The sequence below is a fragment of the Mustela nivalis genome (assembly GCF_964662115.1).
Source record: "Mustela nivalis genome assembly, chromosome: 18".
NCBI classification, from domain to species: domain Eukaryota; kingdom Metazoa; phylum Chordata; class Mammalia; order Carnivora; family Mustelidae; genus Mustela; species Mustela nivalis.
In genome coordinates this window covers 5,458,258-5,483,004 of record NC_139037.1, presented here as the reverse complement: position 1 = coordinate 5,483,004, position 24,747 = coordinate 5,458,258, and the positions used below count along the sequence as shown (strand labels likewise).

Genomic DNA, 24,747 nt, shown 5'->3' with positions numbered 1-24,747 from the left:
AATCATACTTAGAGTTACCAGGATGGCTCAGGCTATTGGTGATACACGGGCTGTCACAGGCTGGGGAAGCAACAGATACGGAGTTAGCATGCAGGATGCGGAAGGGTGAGAAGCAGGAGTGGGCCAGAGGAGAAGTCCAGTTATGACGCAACCTAACGACATCCTCAGTTGCTGGTACAAGAGCTTCCAAATTGTCCCTTTTCAGTCTGAGCTGACCAGACTTTGTACTTGAGTGTCGATCAATCGTTGAACATAAATTGCTCAATGGAGGTGACAGTGACCATGAAGGGGCACAATCTAGGCCGTCCCTGAAGGGCTGACAGCTGAGGCCAGTTTGCTGACTGTACTACTAGAAGCCGGGGCAATGGGACTCCATTTAACGTCAGATCTTGGTGACACGTTGTAGTGTCCATGGCATAGAGGATGTAGGGAGCAAGAGATAAAACAACCCTAATGAGTACACTGTGCACTAATCTGAGAGATGAAAGTAACTTGAGCCAGGTGAACAGTACATCAGTTCTGATTATTTTCTGAAGTCAGTGCCTTCGTATGGTCTCTATGCCTTAAGATCACCTCAGAGGAGCAAAGTTAAGGGGAGTAAGCAAAAGGGAAAGGCTCCAAGAATAGAGCCCAACTCACAAAGTCTCCGAATTCAGTAATTATTGTCTGTGGGTAGTCTTGGGTTCAGTTTAACCTGGAATCATCTTTTTTCCGGGGTGTGTAGTCAAAATGTGATACAATCGCCAGTGTTGCGGTGATCTCCACGGGATGGAACTTGTCACAGGAGACAGGGCGAGCAGCAAGTCCTTGTCATATGGCCAGGTCTGTCCCAGCAGGGACTGTACTATTCGTAGACCGGCCAACAAGAATATTGTGTTGCTAAACTTGGCATCTTCATGGTATAGAGTATTGCCTTGGATTTGAGATTCTGCTAGAGCTACACGAGTGGGCAAATCAACAAATTGTATTCCATAATGTATCTCCAATCTGACAGGGTCCTGTGGGTAATAGGAGGAATGAGCTCATAGATTTTAGCACATAGATTGCCCCGTGATATGGTTTGACACGGTGTCTATGAACCATGTGGGGTGAAATGGAAGGTTTAAATGGGTTCCAATTTCATTATCCCACTGTGATCTGAGGAAAGCCGAGACTAAAATGTTGCCACCCAATAAAGCACTTTATCAAATTCCCTCCGTTCTGCCAAAGAAAGCTATCTGTTGGGCGGGCTGTTTAGCAAGATGCATTTTTAACGCAGATGCCCAGCCAGCTGATGGAGACTAGCAGGCTTTGCTTACATTGTGCATGGCTTGGCTATTTACACAAGATTGACAATATGAGAAAAACCAGATTCTACACTCCCTAGGCTGAGTGAGAGGATACTCCGCTCATCTGAATGCAAGTGAGCTGGTCAGGCCAGCCCTGGAAAGCTTGCAGAAGTAAAAGGAGAACCAGTAGGAGTTATTTATGAGAAACATAGAAATGCACAGGAAATTAATTCCCTTGAGTTTCCAAACCAGTCAGTGAGCCCCACCGTGCCTTTGCTGTCTGTGTTTCTTCCTTGCTTAGTGGCTGGTAAAAATCCATTTGTTGAGAGGTTTTTTTTTTTTTTTTCTCTCTCTCTCTCTAGACTGAAAAACAGTTGGAAGAACACCCAGGGTGAAATTGGGGGTGACTAATCCTAGAGGTTGAAGAAAGCCTCCTAAAAGAAGCATATGTCTAAGTTTAGATCCAGAAGGCAAAGGAGTTTTAACCAAACAAAGTTGGGGAAGAGTGTCTTAAAGGTTAAGACTTTGTCATTCACTAGTTCCATAAATGTTTGGTCTGTCATGCATCAGATTCTGTGCTAAGGCTCCACGGAGACACTGGTGAAGAACAAATTCTTGCAAGAGAGAGAACAATTCTTGCTCCAGGGAGATAATGGTCTAAATAAACAGAACATGGCAGTAGACAGCACGATGTGTGGAAGTTCACGTCTTGCTCTGCATCATATTCCAATGCCTGGGAATGGAATATTTAATGGGTAGTAACCCATTAAATATTTGTCGAATTAAAGTTCATCGTGTCAGGCACCTGGGTGCCTCAGTTGGCTAGGTGTCCAACTCTTGATTTCAGCTCAGGTCATGATCTCAGAGTCGTGGAATCAAGCCCCACGTCTGGCTCCACGCTCAGCCAGAAGTCTGCTTAAGATTCTGTCTCTCTCTCTCTCTCTCTGCTGCTTCCCCTGCTCACACTCTCTAATAAATAAATCTTTTTAAAAACCCTAAAGTTCATGTGTCATAGTATTTTTCTCTCTCTCAACTAGCTCATTGCCTTCTGTTCAAGTCTTCTTTACTTGTTTACTAGTATTACTATTTTTCTCCTATTTTTCACCAGTAAATTTTCAGAAAATTTATGATACATGGTCATTATCTCCATCTCTTTCTGTCACACTTGCCTCTTCAATCAATTTGATGTGATATTTACCCATACTACTTTAGGAGAAGGGCTCTCATGACATTCATCCAGACCTCCATGATGCTTGGTCCAGTGGTCTCTTTCAAGATTGATTGACTGATGAGAGGAAGAGAGAGAGAAAAAGAGTTTAGTGGAGGAGGGTCAGAGGGAGAGGGCAGAGCCCAATGAGGGGCATCATCTCAAGAACCTGAAATCATGACCTGAGCCCAAATCAAGAGTCAGACACTTAACCTACTGAGCCACCCAGGCACACCCAGTGACCTCTTTCAGGCTCTTTCTCCTCCACTCTTTTATCTTGTGTCATCTGTTGGTTCCTTTTCCCTTACTTTGCAGTGCAGCATAATATTGGTTCTTCTGCTTCCTCTAAGAATATCCCTTCTCTTGGTTCCTTTCCCTCTTTCTAACACTTCAGTTATTTTTTTTTTTTCAGATTTTATTTATTTGACAGACAGAGATCACAAGTAGGCAGAGAGGCAGGCAGAGAGAGAAGGAAGCAGGCTCCCGGCTGAGCAGAGAGCCCAATGTGGGGCTCGATCCCAGGACCCTGGGATCATGACCTGAGTTGAAGGCAGAGGCTTAACCCACTGAGCCACCGAGGCTCAGTGATTTTTTTTTTTTTAATTCTTCTCTAATTTTCTGTCCCTTCTGTTAGCATTGGTTTCAAGTTTCCTGTCATAGTTTCATTTAGGAGATAATGCTTAAATCTCTATGTTCATCCCTGAATACTAGAACAGTTTTTCTTGTGTGCTGAGCATTTGGATATCCCAAAGGCATACAAACTCACTCTGTCAAGAACCAAACTCATTCTGATTTACTAATTTTGTTGAGTGTTATTGCCACTTACTGAGTCATTCAGGGTGAAGACTAAGAGTGAAGACGGAGTTTCTTCCCACTCGTCTCCCTGTGCTGCCCTCCATAATGACTCAGTGGCCATATCCTGTCAAATCACCCATTTCTTTCTTTCTCTTGATTGCCTTTCCACACTATTTCTGCTACATCTCTACCCCTACCCCATCGTGTGTGATACTGTAGGTTTTGTGTTACCTTCAACTGGACAAAAGAAATATGGCCATGGAAATATGTCTCCTTATTGTGGAAGGGGGCTAGGGATATGATGTCTTTTTCAAAATATGTTACTGTTAATTAGCCAAGAGTATAAAGAGAGTCTCAGAGAATGCCTGCTATGCCTTGTGTCTCATTCTCAAGCAGTACATTCCAATGCAGAGAGGGTCCACAGCGAGTAGGAATTTAAGAGTGGTTTCCCAATTCTAGTCTATCTGATTGCTGAGCTCTGCCCCCAGGGGGCCTGCATACAAGGCCTGCTCTGGGTTCCACAGAGAGCGCCTTCCCAACACGCTTCTCCCTCTCTTCTTCCACGACCTGCAGATTCTTCTGTTTCCCTTTCTTTAAAAAAGAAAGCAAACTGACTGAAGTATAATGGATATACAAAACACCGCACATGTTTAGTGGATAAAACTGGACGTGCTGGCTATAGGCATACACCCATGAATCCATCACCACAATCAAGGTAATGAAACTCCATCATCTCCAAAATTTCCTTTTGCCTCTTCCTCAATTTTTTGAGTAAGAGCACTGAACATGAGATCTACCTTCTTGACAGTTTTTTAGGTGTATAATATACAAGAGCAGGTTTGCCTCGTATGACTGTTGACTTAACGTGCCATGACTAGAGTCCGCGTGAGTCTGTCCTTCAGGACGGATGGCTCCAGAGCCATCACGGCTCTTTAGTAGTCTCTCTCTAGAATCTGCTGGCTGTTTCCTGGTACCTACAAGAGAATCAGTCTTTAATGCTGAGGAAACAAACCCACATCTCCAATGCCTTATGTTAAAACACCGTCTGATGTCTCGCCTGACTTGAGTTCCATCACGCACAGCCCCTCGGTTTTTGGTGACATCAGCCTCCAGGAAAGCGAAGGTGTGGGAAATGCACAAATAATCCCCTGGTCCTCACCTTATACCTTTCTCCTTCTCATTCATTCCTTTGTCCAATGCATGCATTTAACACATCATCCTTGTGTTCTAAAACGTTCAGTGGCTCCCAAGCTGTTTCCAAATTCGGTAGCCAGTGTTAAGCTCCACCTCCACCTCATCTTTCCTTAGTGTATAGTTTCAGCTTAGTTCCCTACTTTCCCACTGTTGTAGCCCAACACTGCCTGCTAGAATAGGAAGACGGCTCTCGCATCCTGACCCCATGCCAGGATCCACTATTTCTTTCTCCTAAAATGCTCTCCTCTCTCCCCCTGTTTAAGTGTTACCTATTTTCTGCATTTGGAGGAAATGCTGTGTCTTCCTGTGAGAGTCCAATCTCCATGCCCTGAAATTTGCCATGATTTGGGTAGTGCCTTCTTGTCTCATTTATCACCTATTTCTTAGATTATTTTTATTTGTGAGCATGTGTCCTCATATCTGCTGTGATCCACCCACAGCCCCTAGAGGCCTGTGGCCGCTGTACTAGTTTTTGTATCCCCTGTGCCTCATACATCATAGACCTTCCAGAGCTTTTTGGTGGACCTGTTTGTTGCAGAAACGAATTAAGCATTCGAAGAAGCAGTTGGAAAAATAGGTTTATTATCCCAGCTTTCGGAAACAAAGCTTCACAAGCCCCCATTCCTAGAAACTGTGCACTGTGATCATAACCCACAGTCATTTTGCAGTGTCACCCTACCTGCACATCACTGTATTCTTTCCAATTGATGTGATTTAACTATTAACTATTCCTAACCAGACGTGCTCTTACCATTATACTTCTGGTAATTTCATAAACCGGGAAAAAAAAGTCCTTTTCAGAAAATTGCCCTCATGGTGGGTTTAGGCGAGCTGCCCCACCTACTTCCAGATAAAGAAATTGTTCTCTACCAAGACTGCGCTAGATGTCCTAGCTTCAAAGAGCCAGGTCCCACCTCTAAAGGAGACGACTTCCCTCCTAAGAACTTTTATTTCAGTTCAAATTTCGGGGCCTTTTCAATCAATGGATATGCATGGCCTCAGACTTTTCAAAGTTCATCATGAAACATGCTTTGTTTCCCCAAATATAAAGAGTAAGAGAAAAGGAAGTAACAGTTTGCAAAGGTAAGAAGTCAGTTAAGCTTACTTATCCTTTCTGTTTAAGTAATAAAGGAGATTTGGGGGGGGCACCTGGGTGGCTCAGTGGGTTAAAGCCTCTGCCTTCGGCTCAGGTCATGATCTCAGGGTCCTGGGACGGAACCCCGCATCCGGCTCTCTGCTCAGCAGGGAGCCTGCTTCCCCCTCTCTCTCTGCCTGCCTCTCTGTCTACTTGTGATCTCTGTCTGTCAAATAAATAACTAAAATATTTCTTTTTAAAAAAGGAGATTTGGTTTATTTATTTAAATAAATGTTAGAAGAGAGGTGTGTTTAGTTATTTAAAATAATTTAAATCTTGTTTTAACCATATTTCAGAAGACACCTTGCCTTTGTAACAGAAGAGGAAAACATGGTGACATTCAGACTTTTGTCAGCCTTTTCAAAATATTAACAAGTTAAAAAAAAAACCCCGTTGATTCTGAAATGTGAGCTAAATATATATCACATGTAATATTTACCTGAAGAGTTTGCCTTCAGAATGGAATATTGTTTAATCTGTTTTAACTTTCAAAGAACCTTTCATTTCTCTAGAAAAATACTTGAACTTTTTGGTATTTGCTACATATGAAAAATATGTCAAACACACAGATTCTGTATCTTCAGATATTCAAAACTAATTATCCCTTAATTTGCATGTAAAAGCAAATTACAACCTAATAGACCATTTCCCTTGCAAACCTTTCTTTATCTTAATGAACAGAATGAGGAGGCCTATTACCTGATTTAAAAACCTCCATGCCACGCAATAGATTGCTGCTTACATATAACATTATTAGGAGGAGACAACAGAGATGCCAAAATTCTTATTTACATCAGGGAACTGAGCTCATGTCCGTCCATTTAGTATTTTATTGTAATGCATGTCAGCCCAGCAGGATCAATAGTTAATTGATTTCTTATGTTTAACTTTCATTCTGGATGGGAATTTATCAGAGACTTCCAGTTGATGCGATAACACTCTGAATTGGAAGGACTGGGCTGCATTTAATTATTACAGACTGCCAATTGTATTATCCCATTTTCCAGATAATGCACAGGCTGTTGGCTCAATCCACATTCTTTAAACATGTCTTTATTTATTTTTATTTTTTAAAGATTTGTTTATTTATTTGAGAGAGAGAGAGAGAGAGTGCAAGTGGGGGTAGGAGCAGAGGGAAAGAGAGAGAGAATCTCAAGCAGGTTCCCCATTGAGCGTGGAGCCCAACTCAGGGCTCGATCAAGAGTCAGTTGCTTAACGGACTGAGTCACCCCAGACACGGCTTTAGACTGTCTTTAAACAGAGAAGGGCTGTATCTAGAAATTAAAGGAGCAGAATATGCCAGTGTATCAGTTAGCTGTTGCCCTCATAATGCTACGTAACAAACCATGCTAAAATTCAGTGCCTTACAAACTGGAGGTCAGCTGACAGGTTGCTAATCTAGGCTGGGCTCAGCTGGCATGGGCTCCAAACTTTAGGTTTTATTCAGGTGTGTTCCAGGTGTGTCTATTCTTCCGGAAAAGCGGGATCCTTGGGGCACATCTTTTGCTGGTAGATATTGAAAGTTCCCAGACTGGTATATAGAAACACAGAATACTTCTTAGAGCACAGACAGCAGCTGGTGCGTGATCATTACTACCCACAGGCTAAAGCAAGTCATTTGGGAAAAATAATGCTTTCTATCACATCCACTGTGTTTTAGAATTTTTTTAAAAAAGAATGATTATTCACAAGGGTCACCTCTTCTTCATGCCTATATATTTTAAAGTAAATGTATCACTCTGTATTGAATAGCTCAAGCTGAAAGTATCTTGTGGTTGGTTGTCCTTGACCTGATTCTCTCTCCCATTCCCAAGGTGACTCTGGATCTTCCTTTTCTTTCACTTTCTAAAACCCAAAGTTATCATGTCCATTCGCTCCTCAAAAATCACATCAATGAATCCCTATTTCCCACTGATATAGCTCAAACCCTTGGCTGGCTTCATAATATTCTTCATAATATGTTGATTTTCTCCTCCACCGGTCTCTGCTGGGACACTCTCTTTTTCTCTCCCACCTGCCTGGTGAATTCTTACTCATCAGTCAGAGCCCAGCTGAAAGTTTAAGTTCTGCATCTCCTTCACTACATATTCTCCCCTGGAGCATTTTCTGCTTCCTTATCTGTAGTTTCCTAGCATGTTATACCCACTTCCATAGAGCACTTTCAATAATAGATTGGAATTAGTCATTCACACGTCTCATTTCCTACTAGACTGTAAAATCCTTAAAGATGGGGTCCATGTCTTACTAATTTCCTATCCTTGCTACTTATCTCTATGCCTGTGACATGGTACACTCCAGATAAGGCGGCTGATGGTGATTTTTTAAATGACTTTTGAAAAGCATGAAAGATGGCAGTGGCATAAGTAGACATGTTCGATCTCCCTAATAATTCAATAAACGATAAGAAACAAATGAAAATACAAGGGATGCCATTTTTACTTTTCAAATTGTCAGCTATGTTTTTAAGAAGCTAAAACATAGTTTGTAAGAATATGGATATGTAGAATTGTTTAAGGGAGTCCTGACAATAATTTTGAGTAATTTTTATCATTATATTTCAAAATACCTGATTATATTCATAGGTGTTGATCTGGAAATTGGATTTTAAATGATTTACCAGGGATGCCTGGGTGGCTAGTTGGTTAAGCCGCTGCGTTCAGCTCAGGTCATGATCCCAGGGTCTTGGGATGGAGCCCCGCATCGGAATCCTTGCTCATTGGGGAGCCTGCTTTTCTGTCTGTCTCTGCCTCCTACTCTGCCTGCTTGTGCGCTCTCTCTCTCTCTCTCACAAATATATAAATAAATAAAATCGTAATAAAAAATAAATAAAATCATTCATTAAAGGGAAATAGATATGTGAAAAATTTTGTACAGAGTCATTGATTGTAGCATCATTTCTAATAGGAAAAATAGAAATGCTGTAAATTTCTAACAATATGGGATAGATTAAATAAAGATGTAGATATAGCACCGGGTGAGAAAGTCTGCAGCCATTAAGAGGGATGGTTAAAAATGGGGAAATCATTTACTACATATTTTCCAATAAATAAATGAGGTTATAAAACAGCATAAAGAGCATAGATTATGCCAATTTGTAAAATATAATAATGGGCTATTGATGTTTGCATCCTATTTGAGCAAAAAAGTGAATTTGAAGGAAATAAAGGAAAATAATAATGGTGGTTACCACCAGTGTAGTGATCCCAGGGTGATCTTAATTTATTTTTTTACTTTTGTCTAAGTTCCCAAATTTTCCATAATGAGCGTACATAATCTATATAGTAAATGAAAAGATCTAAAATATTTTCCTTAACATAATTATGATACAGCAACTTGTATTGTTAAGTGGGCTTGGGAGAATTCTGAATTATTGATAATATATAGCACTTACCTTTATATGTGAGTTCTGCTAGTTTTTAGCCTCTACACTTGTTTATTTATAGGATGGCTTCCATTTTTCTTCCATAATTAACTAAGAACCGAAATGTATTATCCAAACAAAATTCTTCCTATAAATGCAAAATCCTATTTTCACCAGGGTAATTGTACCTGAGTGAAAGTAACAGCAACAAGGACTATAAAAGAAGATAAAGTGGGAATATGATGTATATTTTCCCTTTGCATAACTGTAACTTAGAAGAATACGTACTTCCAGCAGAAAAGTAATTTAAATTATATCACAACAAATGCCATATTTTAAAATAGAAACTATCCATCATGCACAGAGTAAAACTGCTAGCAACCCATGAGTCTTGAGAATATAGTGAAAATTCCTCCATGAGTCCATTAAAAATAAATTGATTGGTTTAATTCCAGCACATACTGAAATAAAATACAAGGAACATAATATAATTTTTAAGTGCATAAAATTACTAATTGCACATTCAGAAAAAAATTATGTAAAATAATCAGCAACCATTACAATTTTTTTTTTTTTTATTGTGGAAATATTGAAACCTGAGCCCTGTAAACCACATAGTGTAGTAAGTTCCATGTACCCATTACCTATACTGTTTTCCTTTTGCTTTTTTGGCATCATCTCTCTTTAGGGATGATTTTTAAAAATCTGAAACTTAATACTGAATTCTTACTTGTTGGCTTCTTCTTTCGGGCAAACTGGTTGTGAACAAGTGAATGTTTTAATAGTTGTCAACTAGTGCTAATACATATTTTGAAGGCATTATTTGGAATGCTCTAGCAAGGATACTAAAAGGTGTCTCATCTAGGGGCACCTGGGTGGCCCAGTCACTTAAGTATCCAAATCCTGGTTTTGGCTCAGATTATGATCTCAGGATCCTGGGACCGAGCCCCACCTTGGGCTTCATGGTCAGCGTGAAGTCTGCTTGAGATTCTCTGTCTGTCTCCCTGCCCCTCCTGCTCCTACTGTCTCTGTCTTTCTCTCTAAAATAAATAAATATTATCCTTTAAAAAAAAATGAAGGTTTTCATCCAAAGAATGGACACATCTTTAAATCTTTTATTTGATTTCACAACTTAAAATGCAAGCCACAGACTCAGCATGCTTTTCCTTGGTAAACATAACAGGTGTGACTGTGGACAGGATGCCAGCACTGCTTCTCTCTGCACCTTTAATGTTATCTTCATATTGCTTTCCAGATTTCTTCTCTGCATCTTGTACATAAAAGAATCATACTATATATATTTCATTTTCAAAATAAAAATATTTGTTGGTTCTGTAAACCTGACATACTTAGAAAAATACCAAGCTGTTTAGACGGCATAAAAATTTTTATAGAAAAATTCCAAATGGTTATAGTGATTGGTGGCTTGTTTCATCCAGCCTGTTTCAGGCACCTGTTACCTGCCAGATCCTATTCTAGACTTTGGAGAAGACAGCGAACATGATAGATAAGGGATCCCATGTTTGAAGCACAAAGCTTTTTTTAGCTATTTCTAACTGGGGAGAAAGGAGAAGTCTTCAGCTGAGGACATGGTAAGTTTAGCTCACCCCCATTAATGGCTCTGGCCCATCTGCCCTCCTGCTCCTCTGATAGAGTCAGGAGGGTGCCCTCTCCCAGTCTCTTTCAAGGGTCTCCTGCTGCACCTTCAGAAGCCGTGGGAACAATCCTGGAAGGTAAAGCAGGAGGAGGATGGTTTCATGAGAAATTATAGTTAAACCCTAAAAAATGGTGCCTATCTGGGGCTCTGATTTTCTCCCTCTCATGGTCATTTTTTGGTGGGTTGAATGAACTGAAATGTGCATTATTTGCGTGTAGCCGTTGCTTGAATCGCGGCTAGTGTCTTCTGGTGCCTAGTGACCCTTGGGATGCGGGAGGGTGAATGTAATCAGTCCAGTTGCTCTATGTACGCCTTGCGCCCGTCTCTTTTCGGACATAGGTCCCCAGCTGCTTCAGGATATCAACCCTCATCCTCCTTGTCTTCCCTCAACCTCCTTGTCCCCTACCCTTCATGCTTTAACTCCACCATAACGTAGTCAAAACAGAGACTCCCCCTGCTCATGATTCCTGGATAAACCGTCATACCTGTGATTTTTGTGAGCACTTACCATGTGCCAGGCCCTCCAGTGACTGCTCCGTATGCATTTTCTCACGGAAGCCCCACCACCTATTTCATGGACATAGTATATCCTTAGTATACTAAGAATATAATTAGTATATCCTTGCATTAAGATAGGAAATGGAGGCCCAGACAATTGCGATCATTTGTACATCGTGCAGAGCCTATAAAATGGCAGCTTGGCAGGGACGTCCACCTGTGTCAGTCTAATCCCAAAGCTTGTGACTGCCATGGGGGGCTGCCTCTCCCAAGACCTAAAAACACCAGTACGGCTCCTGGACGGTGTCCATAGTCATTGTTTCCCTGGGCCGAGACCAGTGAATCTTGAGAGACTCTATTGGTGGCAGAAATTCAGGCTAATGGCAAAACAGCAAAAAGCCAGAGCTCAGACTCGAACGTGGGTCCTCCAACTTTATAGTCCTCCAATTAACCTACCGCACTTGTCAGAGGTCTGTGACACAAAAAGCTGTGGTTTGATCAGATGCAGCAGTCACATGTGGGGAGGATGCCCTTCTAAATGTAACAGCTATGGTTCATGGGGTTTGGGGAAGAGTTTCAAGCTTCATAGCATTTCCTCCTTTAACGCATTATTAAATAAAGATATAATGGATAACTCAGGGCTGATCTGGATTTTTTTTAACATGGTTTTTCTCTCTTAATAAAGTGCTATAAAGTCAGTAATAAAGACATTACAGAAAGTCTAGAAAAGAAGAAAGGAGCCAAGACGTTCCATTTCCTACCACCTTGAAATAATCCTCTTTTTGTACATTTCTCTTCTTCAGTCTTAGAATTTCTTCGCATGGCCATCATCATAGGATGCATACAATTTTAAATCTTCTTTTTCTCAGGTATAAATATTTTTCCATGTTTTCATACCTCTTCATAGACCTGACTTTTTATAGTAATATATCATTGAATTAATAAGCATAATTTATGGGTCCATTTCCATATTTCTAAATATTTAGCTTTCTCTTTTATTCCCCTCCTGTCTAAGGCTGCAAGGATTAAATTTGGTCTTCAGTTATTTTACTTCCAGAGATAATATTCTAGAAATAAGACTGCTAAGTCCCTAAGTTCAAATACTTCTGCGGCTTAATGCATACAAATTGCCAACTGTTTTCCAAAAACTATTGGAATATTTGATAACACTATGAAAATGTATCCATTTACAAGTTTAATTAAAGTAGCATTAGCCACTACTGCTTTTAAACGTAATTGCTAACCTAACTTGACAAAAATATATTTTTATTTTAAAGACTCTCTAAATTATTCTCAAATAGGATAGTATTTTGGCATTTTTTTTTCAAAGCCTAGACAGATATGGAGTTACTTGTATCACTAAAGTAGAGAGTGTCCCTGTTACTGGTAGAGAAAAGAATTCAGGATTCTTTTCAGGCCAGCCATTGACAATAAAAACCAAGAAGTTAATCTAAGATATTTTTTCCATTTAAAAGAACAGTATTATTGCTTTAGAAGAAATAGGTTTTTTTTTCTTTTATAACTAATTGTTAATTTCATTTATGCATTAAATTACCCCATCAAAAAAAATACTTTATTTAAAATGCCAAGAGGGGCGCCTGGGTGGCTCAGTGGATTAAGCCTCTGCCTTCAGCTCAGGTCATGATCTCGGGGTCCTGGGATCGAGCCCCACATCGGGCTCTCTGCTCAGCAGGGAGCCTGCTTCCCCCTTCTCTCTCTGCCTGCCTCTCTGCCTACTTGTGATCTCTGTCTGTCAAATAAATAAATAAAATCTTTAAAATAAAATGCCAAGAGAGGGGCGCCTGGGTGGTTCATTCCAAGCATCTGCCTTTGGCTCAGGTCATGATCCCAGGGTCCTGGGATTGAGCCCAGCATTGGGCTCCCTGCTCAATGGGAAGCCTGCTTCTCCCTCTCCCACTCTCCCTGCTTGTATTACCTCTCTTGCTCTCTCTCTCTCTCTCTGTCAAATAAATAAATAAAATCTTTAAAAAAAAACTTAAAAATGCTAAGAGACATGTTAGAAGAAATTTTTTCCACTTAAAAATCTCCATCTTAAATAAGGTGTGTGTGTGTGTGTGTGTAGAATGTCATTTTCCTAAGATCCAGAAAAAATTCCAAACCTGCTTTTGTAAAAATTTTTACTTTGAAAAATTGTCCAACTTGCATAGAAGCTGCAAGAGTAGCACAAGGATCAGAGCTACTCTGAATTGTTTTGTGTTTTTGGTCTTGTATGATATAGGCTTTATTTTTGGTGACTGCTTAAAACAGTTTAACTCCCTGCATTATTAAAATAATTATTAGGGACAAGCTATATAATTAGAACAGCCCTTTCTCCTGCATTTATATATCCCTGATAGTGAAAATTGGTTTGTACACAGAAGATCCTTGGTACATGTTGTTGAATTGGCTTAGTTCTTCCCTATACCAGGCATTTTTTGAAAGCACATGATTGACCCAAAACAGTAGAAAATAGGCTCCCATCATGCAAGGAGTTTATTTCCAGTGCAACTGTTTAATCAGAATGAAATTTGTTGTGCCATGGACAGCTGCCCTGACCAGAGAGTTCTTTTATTATGGGGCACAAACTGGGTCTCAGACCAGCAGCATCAGTATCCCCTGGGAACTTGTTAGAAATGCAGATTCTTGGGCCCTCTCCCAAACCCCCTGAACTGGGAACTCTGGAGTTATGCGCTCCTATTTAACAAGTCCTTCAGGTAATTCTGAGGTTTAGCATTTGAGAACCACTGTCTGATGCTAGCTAGACCCAAATTAGTTTAAATCAAAACCTCAGAGGCTTTGAAATCATTTACAAATTAGTGTCCCCAGAGATGTTTTTTAAAAAAAAGTCTCAATGATGCATATGTGACTTATGCCAACTCTCATGATTTAGGAATAGCGTGATATTAGTATTCCAAAGACAAAACTGTAACTGTCTTTTCCACTGGTTTTTTCCTCCACAAGCAGCAAAAGGCTATGATTAACAACGGCAAGCCCTGTGTTTATGCCAGGCAACTTTTATTTTTTAAAAACTAAAGCATGGCTTTAGACAGTTGATTAAACCTGAATAAGTTTGGGCTCAAGGTGAAGAAATAGTTCCACCTGACGTTCCCTCCCCCCCCCTTTTTTTTTTGGCAAATGCAGAAAAATCTATCTGTATGTCCTTTGTGGGTCCAGAACATTTTTCTCTGTTCTCTGTGTTCCTGTGGCCCCCATCTGACAGAGCAGCTCATCTATAATGTATGATTCACTGGCTTTCAGTGTCATAGCTGGGGGTTGTGCTAAGGCCCTTGATGCTTCTCCCTGGCATGACGTACAACTACTAAGAAAAGACTTTGGATCCATAAACCCCACAGGAAATTGGTCTCATCACTGCTACCGAATTCATGTTCCCATCAATTGCACGTGGCAGTTAATTCACTAAGCAGAGTGTGTTTTGCTTGGTATTGGCTTCTATTCTGACTTCCAGGACAAGATGATCACCTGAGTCCCTAACTGTGTGCGCAATTTGACGGTCAAAATGGGCTTTGAGTAATCTCTTGGCAGTGCCACTAGCAGAGAGGAAATTCATCTCTGATTTGAACTTTGATTCCATGTGACAGAGATCTGCCCCCCGCCCCCGCTCCTCCTCCTTATTCTTCTTCTCAGGCTGTGACCTCAATATGAGTCAGCCACGTGATTCATCTGCAGAGAGAGAGGCTACACTCTCTACTACTCTCTCTAAACTCTGTTTATAACTGTATGTTGTATGAAAATAAGGCATACATGTTAGTCCCACCATGCTTGCTGCAGATCAGAATCTATCTAGAGAATTAGGGCATTTCTACAAGTCTAGTTGTAGTAGACGACCCTCTCTACAGGGCCAAGATTACGGGAGATGTGTGTACTAGAGTTCAGCTACTACTTCTGTTTGCCCAGCCTCTTCTCCTTCCTGCCATTGACTCATTCAAGTAATTCTCCTTGAACTTTCACATATGCGCTTTTGTCATCCCAACAGATACCTTCACCGAGCTGGCCAATTAGATCTTTAATTGTCTGGGCTAGGTGATTGGCCTAGAGACACATTTATGACACACATATGGCACCTGAGAGTTCTTTGGGGAGGTAATTTGAATGTTGCAGAGAGCTGGCTGTTTTCATTCCACAGAAATAATTAGTTCCAAAGCTTAGGTGAGCCTGGAAGTGTAGGGTCCAACTTTCCTTCACATGGATATGAGGAGTTGGATAAAGAGCCAACGGAGGCAAGAAATGGAGAGAGAAAGAAAAAGAGGAATATTCAGGCTCTTGGATACCGTTGTACCTAAAGTTGACCCCGAGGACTTCTTGGTTACATGCGCCAATACGTTCTCTGTTTGCTTCAAGTTTGCTTAAATAAGTTCAAGTTTACATTACATTCCAAGAGGCTTAAATTAGGAAGCCTGGAAATCCCCTGTATGAGGAATTGTTTAGAAGCAGAGTCCAACTTCATTTGTAGAAATGAGGCTGGAAAGTGACAGATGGAGCAGGAAAACTTACTTCAGACGTGTCCAGGTTTAGAATGTGGAGGAAGGCGTCCCCTTGTTCTCACTCCTTCCGGGAAGCATGACCCTTGTGAAAGCAAGGGTGGGGCAGACACACAGATCTCAGTCTCATGACACCCAGGGGTCTGCTCTAATTCTGCCATCATCCAGCGTTGCTCAAGTCAGTTGAGTTTTCAAAGACTCAGTTTCCTCGTTTATGAAATGGTTATGATATTCCCTGTCTTCTTTGTCTCTCTGTGTCAAGTAAAAATGATGTGATAAATATTTATGGAGTACCTAGCCTGTGCCAAGCACTGTAAAAGGTATTAGGAACCCAGGGAAGAGCAAGGGAGACAAAATCTAAGCCCTCGTGGTGCTTTGAGCCTGTAGGTGTTGGCAGTGAGCTGGATGATGAAAGAATGCTATAATCATGCAAGTGAATGCAGAACTGGCACCATGATGAGGGTAAAGGGGAAAGATAGGGGCTGTGACAGCCTGTGGGAGGGACAGCTGGCCAATCAGGGGACCTGGAGAAAGAGGTGACACTTGAGCGGAGCCCTGAAGGGTCAGAAGGAGTTTAAGGGCCAGGGAAATGCCCTGACAAAGGCAATAGCCTGTGCCAAGTTGCTATAATGCAAAGGAATGGGAGGAGGCCAGAGTGTCTGGGTTGGAGTTCTCAGGGGAGCCTGGTATAAATGAGGTTGGAGAGGTGGGTGGGGAACAGATCACGCAAGTCTTTGGAGGTCACATCAGGACCTCTGTTTCCAGTTAAGAGAAAATGGGAAGCCGAAGGAGGGTTTAAGTAGAGCTGGGCATGGCTGTATTACTCTGGTAACTGGTAGAGGACCGGTTGAGGGGGGCAAAGTGGATGTGGGAATGAGTCTGCCAGTGCATCTGCAGGACCACGGTGGTGATGGGGATGACAGCTGCATCTCGGCTGCCAACGTTATGCTGGTAACTCATTCATTCCTCCAAACGAGGCTCTGAGGTGGGAGCTGGTATGCGGCCTCCGTTACAGATGCAGAAACTCCACAGGAGTCTGTAGCTTGCTTAAAGTCATGTACCCAGTGGAAGAGCTAGGACTCGAGCCCAGGGTGATGCGATTGTTGAAATCGATGCCTCTGTGACGGAGCCTCCTTAAACGGAATATCTCTAGCTATTTCCATGGTCCACTTTACAAGATCATGTTTTCTTCCCTCCGTCTCTCCCTCTTTCTATCTCTCCCTTTCATTCCTCTCTGCCCCCGTCTCTCTCCCTCCGTTCCTCCCTCCCTCCCTTCCTTTTCCCCATCACTTAACATACAGCTATACCCATCAGCGGTGTATCTTCTAATGACTGATTGAAAGAAGGAATGGGTGCTGAAGTAAGGCTCTCTATCCCTAGAAATACAGAATGAAGGCCAGCAGGTAACTCTTTGGGCATTCCAAGGAGATTCCCTTGGTTTGGCTCAAAGATCAGATTAAGGATCCTCAAAACCCGGTTACTGTTAACAGTCCATGGTGTTGTTCCACCGGAAGGGAACGCTCTTTCTAAACACCCTTGTGTGATGCCTGGAGGACAGAGGACGGCGCCGAGCCAACAGAGTCTACCTCCTGAGGCAGGGCTGCTCTCAGGGGGCAGTGGTAAACAGAAACCAGGAAGCAGATGGTTGTGGGGTAGGGGTGGGGGGGGGAGGGAGGTGTGTGTGGTCAGAAATAAGAATATCTTGGTTGCTGAAGAAGGAAACAAGCCAGGTGCTGATCTAAATGAGCAGAAGTTTCCTGAACATTCAGGAAGGATGTCTGGTCTTTAATCTGTTAACCATAAAGAGCTGGACCCGAGGGTTTGTCTCACCCAGGCTCTGTCTTGATCTTGTGGTTTACTGCCCTCTCCTTTCTGGGGAGCCTGTGGGTTATTCTCTCGCGGAGCCATGGACGAGATTCTTCTCCCCAAGCTCCTCCCCTTTAGGCTGAGTGTTCCCTAGCCCGCTGACCTGACATGGGCCTAAAGAAGGTTCCAAGGACTGTCTGGAAGCTGACTTCGGTTCTGGTTGCAGTTGTCTTAAGAAGGTCCTATGGGAAAGGAAGACCTTACACAATGGCACTTCTGGTTGTTTTTGTTTTTTTTTTTAATAATAAAAGGAGAGAAATATCTGTAAGAATGTTTCCAGCAGGTCAGGGTTGGACAGAATAGTAAGAAGAAGTTCTCGAAGTCCACCTGAAGCTTTTTAACATTGAACATTGCGTGAGACTGGCTTAAGCTGCTTCCTTTTCCCAAAAGCACAGGCAAAGACTCCGATTTCCACTTTTCTGTTATGGTTGAGTGCATTCTTTTGGTAGATACTTGTTGAGTACTTTTAATCCCAGAATTGGTCATTTAAAGCAAGTGTCTTCAAATATTCCTCATTTAGATGCATAAGGTTCAAACCGTAGCAGTGATGGAAAGAGACACAGTTATGGGTGACTTGCGATCAGCCAACTCAACTGGCCTTTTCCTTGCTTTCCCTCTTCCCGACCATCTTTTCTGTTCACTGCTCGGTTGTATGTGACCTTCAGCATGTGCTGTTTACCACGAAGCCAGGTGTATACCAACCAGTGTCACCATGACAGATACAAGGAGTTCACTGTGAAGAACGGTTTTACGGGTGTACAGCAGGTACAATTGCAGAACGCCCCATGCTCTGAAGGGGGCCTCACGTTTGGGGTTAATGCTTTGTGGTCACCATCTCAAAATTCTTAATAGGTTATTTTCTTTGTCTCTGTGTTTTGTAAATGAAATCCAGTGGGACAATGGAGCAGGACCTGGGGCTTGGAGCCCTGTCTCGCCTGCAGCCCCACCTCCCACTGCCTCCCCATCTCCCTCAGATGTGTCCCTGGCTCCCTGCTCCCTGAGGTGCCTAAGTGCCGATCTGTAGCCCTGGTACCACGCTCACTGCCACAGTGAGCTCTGGGGCAGATGATTGATTCAGGTGTATGTGCCTCCCTTGCAGAATCAAAGGGCAGAGCTCCGGATACCTGGGAGGGTTAATACTCACCGCATGGATGTCTGGTGCCTACGGGAGCATGCAGGTTCAGAGAGACTGTAGAAGAGAGGAGGAAATGTTTTGCTTGTGTTTTGTGCAAGAGACCCCCCCATTTTCATTTTGTACCCAGCCTTGCACATCATATGGCTGTCCCTGGTTATAGCCCTTTATGTTTATCAGCATGAGAGTGCATGAGTGGATGAGAAAGGTGAATCCACCCATGAGTGGGTGTGGGAAACCATTCTCCAGTCTAAAGGCACAGAGAGCTGGCCTGTGTGGGCTAGCACTGATCTCAGCTGGCATACTTAGTGGTTGTATCTGTCTTCTAGAAACCTACCGGCTAAAGCACCACCAAATAACGCCCATGTCTAACCATCTGAGTATTCCTCTGAACATTCTGCTGCCAACTTTGGCGAAAACAAGATGAGGACTGAAATTAACAGAATGTCCCCCAAAGCAGCAGCATGAGAAACAAGTGTGTTATTTACAGTATAAACTAGCAGGGCAGACACATGACAATTGATACATGCCCCTCCTCCCCACCAAATCTCTTCTCATTATGTAAATAGGATGGCCTGAGGTGAGCGAACAATGACTAGAATAATAAGTAGAAATGTAATGGGGTTAATAGTGGGTTTCTCAGGACTGTCATCTTCTGCTCAAAGATCCTAGATAGAAAGAGGCGTGAAAAAAAAGAAATCTTTCTCTGTTCCTGTTTTGGTGTGCTGGCTTCTGCAGGACCCTCTTCCAGCTCTCCCTTACCCACCATACCCCTTGCAATCCTTCGCTTTCTAAATGACTTAGCCCAGAGTCTTCTGTGGACGCTCGCACATTTCTTGATTGGTCGATGCAACTCTACATGGAGGCAAGCCCTGACCCTAAAAGATCCGATGTGAAAATGTCTTTTGAAGATGTCCAATTCCCAGGCATTAACAATGCATTCGAAAGTAGCAAATGTCTACTCAAGTAAGTTTAAGAAAAACAGAATTCCCAGGAGGACCCACACAGCAAGTTCAGCTAGGCCTTCCAAAGGGCCAGAACCGGGAGTCAGAGTACTGGGTCCCAGGGAGACTGGTCATCTCTTTCCAGAGGTGTCTCAGCCCCAATCTGTATCATGTGCCTGTTCCCATGCTCCGTACTCCTACCATAGTTGATTCCAAAGGACCAACCTGGCATCACTGAATCCAGAGTTGAGAAGAGATGCGTAGTGGCACCCCATTATATAGTATTTTTTTCCACATAGATAGAACAGACATAAGTAACCTTAAGAGCATAGATTATAGTAAAATACAGTAAAATAATTAGGAAATTATAAATTTTGATTATTTTTTGTCTTTGCTTTTAAAAGAACTTATTCAACCATAATGCATATATTTTATTTTTAATAACATCTATGCTCCTAACAATTGTTTCCCAAAATTCCTGACTGTTTGACAATGAACTCTTGGGAACAGTTTATTTTGGCTTGTGTAGATCACTGTTTCCTCCTCATGGGGCTGGGGGAGCAGGTTTTGTGAGAAGGCAGAAATCAGAAGGGGCTGAGTGTTGACGGAAGAGACTGGCAGAAGAAACAGATAGTTGGCAGCTCAAGCTCAGTCTCCTCAGAGATATTTTATTTTGACATGGTTCATATCACTCCATATAAAAAAATATTCAGATCTTTTGTTGTCCTTGTCTTTCTTTAACCTCTCCGAACATCTCTTATGTGGCTCTTCTTTCTACCCCCTCATTAGGGGCTTTCTGCCTTCTCTTTGGACATCATTTATCCACTCTGTGATGACAACACCTGAGTTTAAGAAATTGTGCTATTCCCATGCTAAGGTGCAATTAACCTGTGCAATTAACTTCTTCTTAGACACCAGTGCATGGGTGTTTCACAATCACCTTGAACTCAAGGCATCCAAAACAGTCCTTATCTCCCTCCAAAAATGTTCTTCCTCACCAAATGATGGTGCACTATATTATGGTTGAAAGAGACTTTGAGTCGAATGCCAAATATATCCCTAACTTAGTGCTGTTACCTTGGGCAAGACCAATTCTCTGTGATCTCAGTTTTGTCATCTGATAAAGGGGCTTGCCTTTGATTAGTGGCCATTAAGCTACACTCCATAGAGACCTCGATTTTGTGGGTCTACCTCAGAAGCTGTCCAAGTATCAAGAGAACAGGGGCTCTGATGGAGACCAGACCTTCAACCCGGAACACTCCTCCTTCGTCCTTTTCATGTGTTGAAATTCTGTGAAATATTTCTTTTATGATACTGTTAACGAGGAAATGTGAATCACTGAATGAGATGACCTCTTAGATCCCCTTACGTCTAAGTTTTCTATGACTCTTCACCGCATCCTAGTGGTTAAGCCTCCGGTGGCTTTCAAGCTAATGAGAAGGCGGCTCAAGACGGCAGGTCTGCCTGTTGTCCTCTGTAGTGCATTGCACAGGAACAGGAATGTGACACTCCGCAACACTGAACGTAGGTTACAGTCATTTTAATGCCTTCTTTGATTCTCAGTTAGCATTCTGCAAAAATGCTTTGCGTCTATTTCTGCTCCAAGGTCCTGAACATAAATTGTAACATTCAGTGCTTCTTCTTGCTTTTTGTTCCCAAACATACTTGGTCTCTTATTGATAATCATGGCTGAGTAACGAACAAGTGATTGTTGAATGAATGACCAGCTGAAGATCACCAAGGAAAAGTATTCTTTTGAATTCATCTCTGTTGCCATATTAAAGAAGCCAGTTCTTGAACTGGCCTTTCTAGCCTTCCTGCTTTCTGGAAAAGAGGTGAGTTTCTTATGGTATTGTTGAGGGCTCTTGAGAATTGCCCTGAGACATACATTTCACTCTCACTGATGCTAGGCATTGTCAGGCCGAGACCAGGCTTTTCCACAAAGGGAGGTAGTCGGCTGTCTTCTATTCAGGGTTGCCGGATCGATATTGTTATCACTTGCTGTATTTATTAATTTATTTAGGTTTCTAAGTAGCTCTGCGCTTTCTTGCGACAGTGATACGGCAAAATGCAAAACAGCTTCCCCAGACCTTTGCTATCTAGACTCTCGATAACGATCTCTAAAAGCCAACTCATTTTACTTGCATCCTTTTATTAATAATACAAAAAGCCCCAAACCTCAACCAGCGCTCGTCACAGTCAGTGGGTACTTCATGAGCCAAGAGTGCATGGGAGGGTATTTTTGGGTCATTATCGGGTTTCTGTAACTGAAATTATGTTTTGTGAGGGCAATCATGTATTTTAAGGGGAAACTCAAACCAATGCAGCAGTTTTCCAAGTCCTTATTACTATAATCACAAAAAACAAATTTGTTCGAAGTGGCCTGTGTGTGTGTACGTACAGGGTGATGTGTACAGATGCATACACAGGCCTGCACGTACACTGGCATGGACAGGCCTGATGACGTGGGTGTAGCGTTCCACACCCAGTTGGCCCTATCTGGACTAGAGAAACAAAAACCCGTCATTGGCTGCAGGCTTCCTGTGTCTTTCTCCCTTTTTCTGAAGCTCGAGGCTTACCCACAAGGCCCATATGGGATGTGGCCTTTGCATTCGGCCTCAAATGACGGCTCAGGGGAAGAGCATTTACAAGCCTCCTTTCTGACCCTCTAGTTAGATGGCAGCGATTGTATTGAGAGAAGACCAGGGAATAACAAAGAAAACCGCTTAAGCAAGCTGTGTTTGGGAAGATTAGAGAAGGGAGCGCGTGGAAGGATTAATTTGAAGTCTCTAAGGAAGTCCTCTTGTTCAAATAATAGTTTTTCTTGTAACCGTATTTTCTCAGGTTGGTGATTTCTGATGGGGTCTCCAATTTTCTGAAATCTTTTAAAACTTCGATTCTACCTTCTTTCCTTCTATTTTCTTATTACTCTTTTCTCACTCCATACACCTTCCGTTTGTTTCTTCAGTCCATTGTTCATTCATTTATTCACCCAACATTTACTGATTCATAATATGAAAAAAAAATCTTTGACTTCAAGGTGTAGGGGCAGACGCAAACCAAACCCAAACCAAAACTCACTGGGAATCCATTGTGGCTAGGTTGACCTTTAGGCGGTGTGGGCGTTCTAGGGCCTTATTGGGTGTTTAGGCACTGGTTCTGATGAAATGCCTTGTTGAGCCTCCTGCATGCCAGAATCGTGGTAGGAGTCATGGTGGTGACATGAGTACAATGAAGAAAATATGGGGAGTCGTTAAAATTGCGGTTATAGCTCAGAGAGGGGCTGGGCAGACTTTACAGATGAGGCTCAGAGAGAGGCTGCGAAGACTTTACAAGGTGGGTTGCTTCTGCCTTAGGCAGACGAAAAGTCTCAAAGTGTTCTTTGGCGGGGGAAGCCGCTTGACTAAAGGCTTGGAGGCAGTGAAGTTTTCAAGTGGTGTTTTCAAGTTTTATAATGTCCACAAATTTAGTTTAAAATGTTCTATATTTAAGTTCTTTGGAGGAAAGGTTTTTGATGTGGCAGCTTATGAAGGTTGTGTACTTTCCTTTGTTGCTAGGGTAGTTGGCCCAAGAACTTATTGCTTAGGTGTAGAAGTACTGGTTCCCAATTAGATACAGCCCTCTTCTCCCTCCGCCCCCGCCCCAAAAAATGATGGAAAGAGGAAAGAGAGCCCATGCTCCCAAGAAGGGCAAGTGAAAACTGATATTCTCCTGATGGGGACCAGTAACATGGATTTGGACTGCTCTAGTAATAATACTAATGATCCCACCCACTTGTTGATCCCTCACCACAAACCAGGCACTGTGTTAGGTCCTTCTCATGTGCTATCTTCTTTAACTTGCCTGGCAACCAAGATGGTTGGGTGATGTGGATAGTATAGCGAGTCCTTGCCCCAAGTGCTTACCCCCTTTTAGCTTCAGTTTCCCCTTCTACAAATGGGGATTTTAGGGATGTGGGGGACAGGAAATGAGACAGTGCTTATTATGTGCTCGGCACAATGTCAGGCAGGGAATGTTAGAGTAGAAGCTAGTGCTACCATTCTCTTCCCCTCAAGAGGACCATCCTGGTATGAGGAGTACCTGAGGGCAACAATGCCAAAAGGTCCTGCTCTTGCGAGCTCCTATTAGAACTGAAAATTATCTGATGTTTAGAATGATAGTCAAAACTCTCACCAATGGGTGACCATCTCCTGGCCACTGTTCATGTGCTTCCCACACACTCGATCTGATTTGGTTTATGAGGGCAGAGATTTTGGTCTTCTCGAACTACTGTAGCCCCACCTATGACATTTCTTGGCACATGATCTTCTCTGAAAGACCAACCCTTAATTCTTCCCTCTTTCCCTAACTCGTCCCACTCATCCATCAGCATCCATGGAACATTGCCCCCCCCCCCAACCCTTCTCCTGAGCTTTGACAACTCTCTGGGACTCAGTTGTTCTGTCCTTGATTCTCATACAGTTCTTAGTTCATACCAAGGTCAGAGGATTTTCACGTTCTATTGTAGTTCATCTACTTTCCAGTCTATTGCCCTACCTACTCAGTGTCCTCTAAGATAGGGACCACTTTTTACTCCTCTCAATGCTCCTGTATTTTTGCTCAAGGTTGGCTTGCGGCAGACAATTTACTGACACGTGAATAAATAAACACAACTACCTTCATTTGTATCTGAACAGTTTTCTTGATATTTGAAGTTCTCCCCCAAACCCCCAAACCCAGAGACCTTTGCCATTTGCTCAGAGGTTTTCAAAGAATGTTTACCCGAGGACTGGCAGCTTTCACATGCCTGGAAGGAAGCCTTGAAGCAAAAGCAAGTCTGTAGATCTGAAAGAATTATGTCAACATTTAATTGCAAGAGATAGTTGCATTGCCCGGAGGGCTTCCAGAAAAACTTAGCTTTTGGTTTAAAAGTTAATTTCTAGGTAATTGATCAGGTGGAAGCAATTTGACTATTGTAGCCTGGAAATGCAAGCTTTGGTAATGCCTTAGCTTCTTAAAATGACACTATCAATCCATTCTGGAACTGGAAATCTCTCAGACAGGTGTGCGAATGCCTAGGTAATGGCTCTGCCTTTTGGGCTGATTGGAGATGATGCACTTCTTTGTCAATAACCCTCCAGCCTGGCAAATGGTAAGAAAGACTGGACCCATAACCAAAACAATGGTCTGATGGGTGCAGAGACCCCGGGAT

General features: G+C 42.4%; 1 protein-coding gene across 1 annotated transcript in view; it reads left to right on the top strand.

The window, feature by feature from the left end:
• Positions 1-24,747, top strand: part of CDH13 (cadherin 13) — a 986,611-nt gene that overhangs the window by 101,084 nt on the left and 860,780 nt on the right. The window lies entirely within an intron of this gene.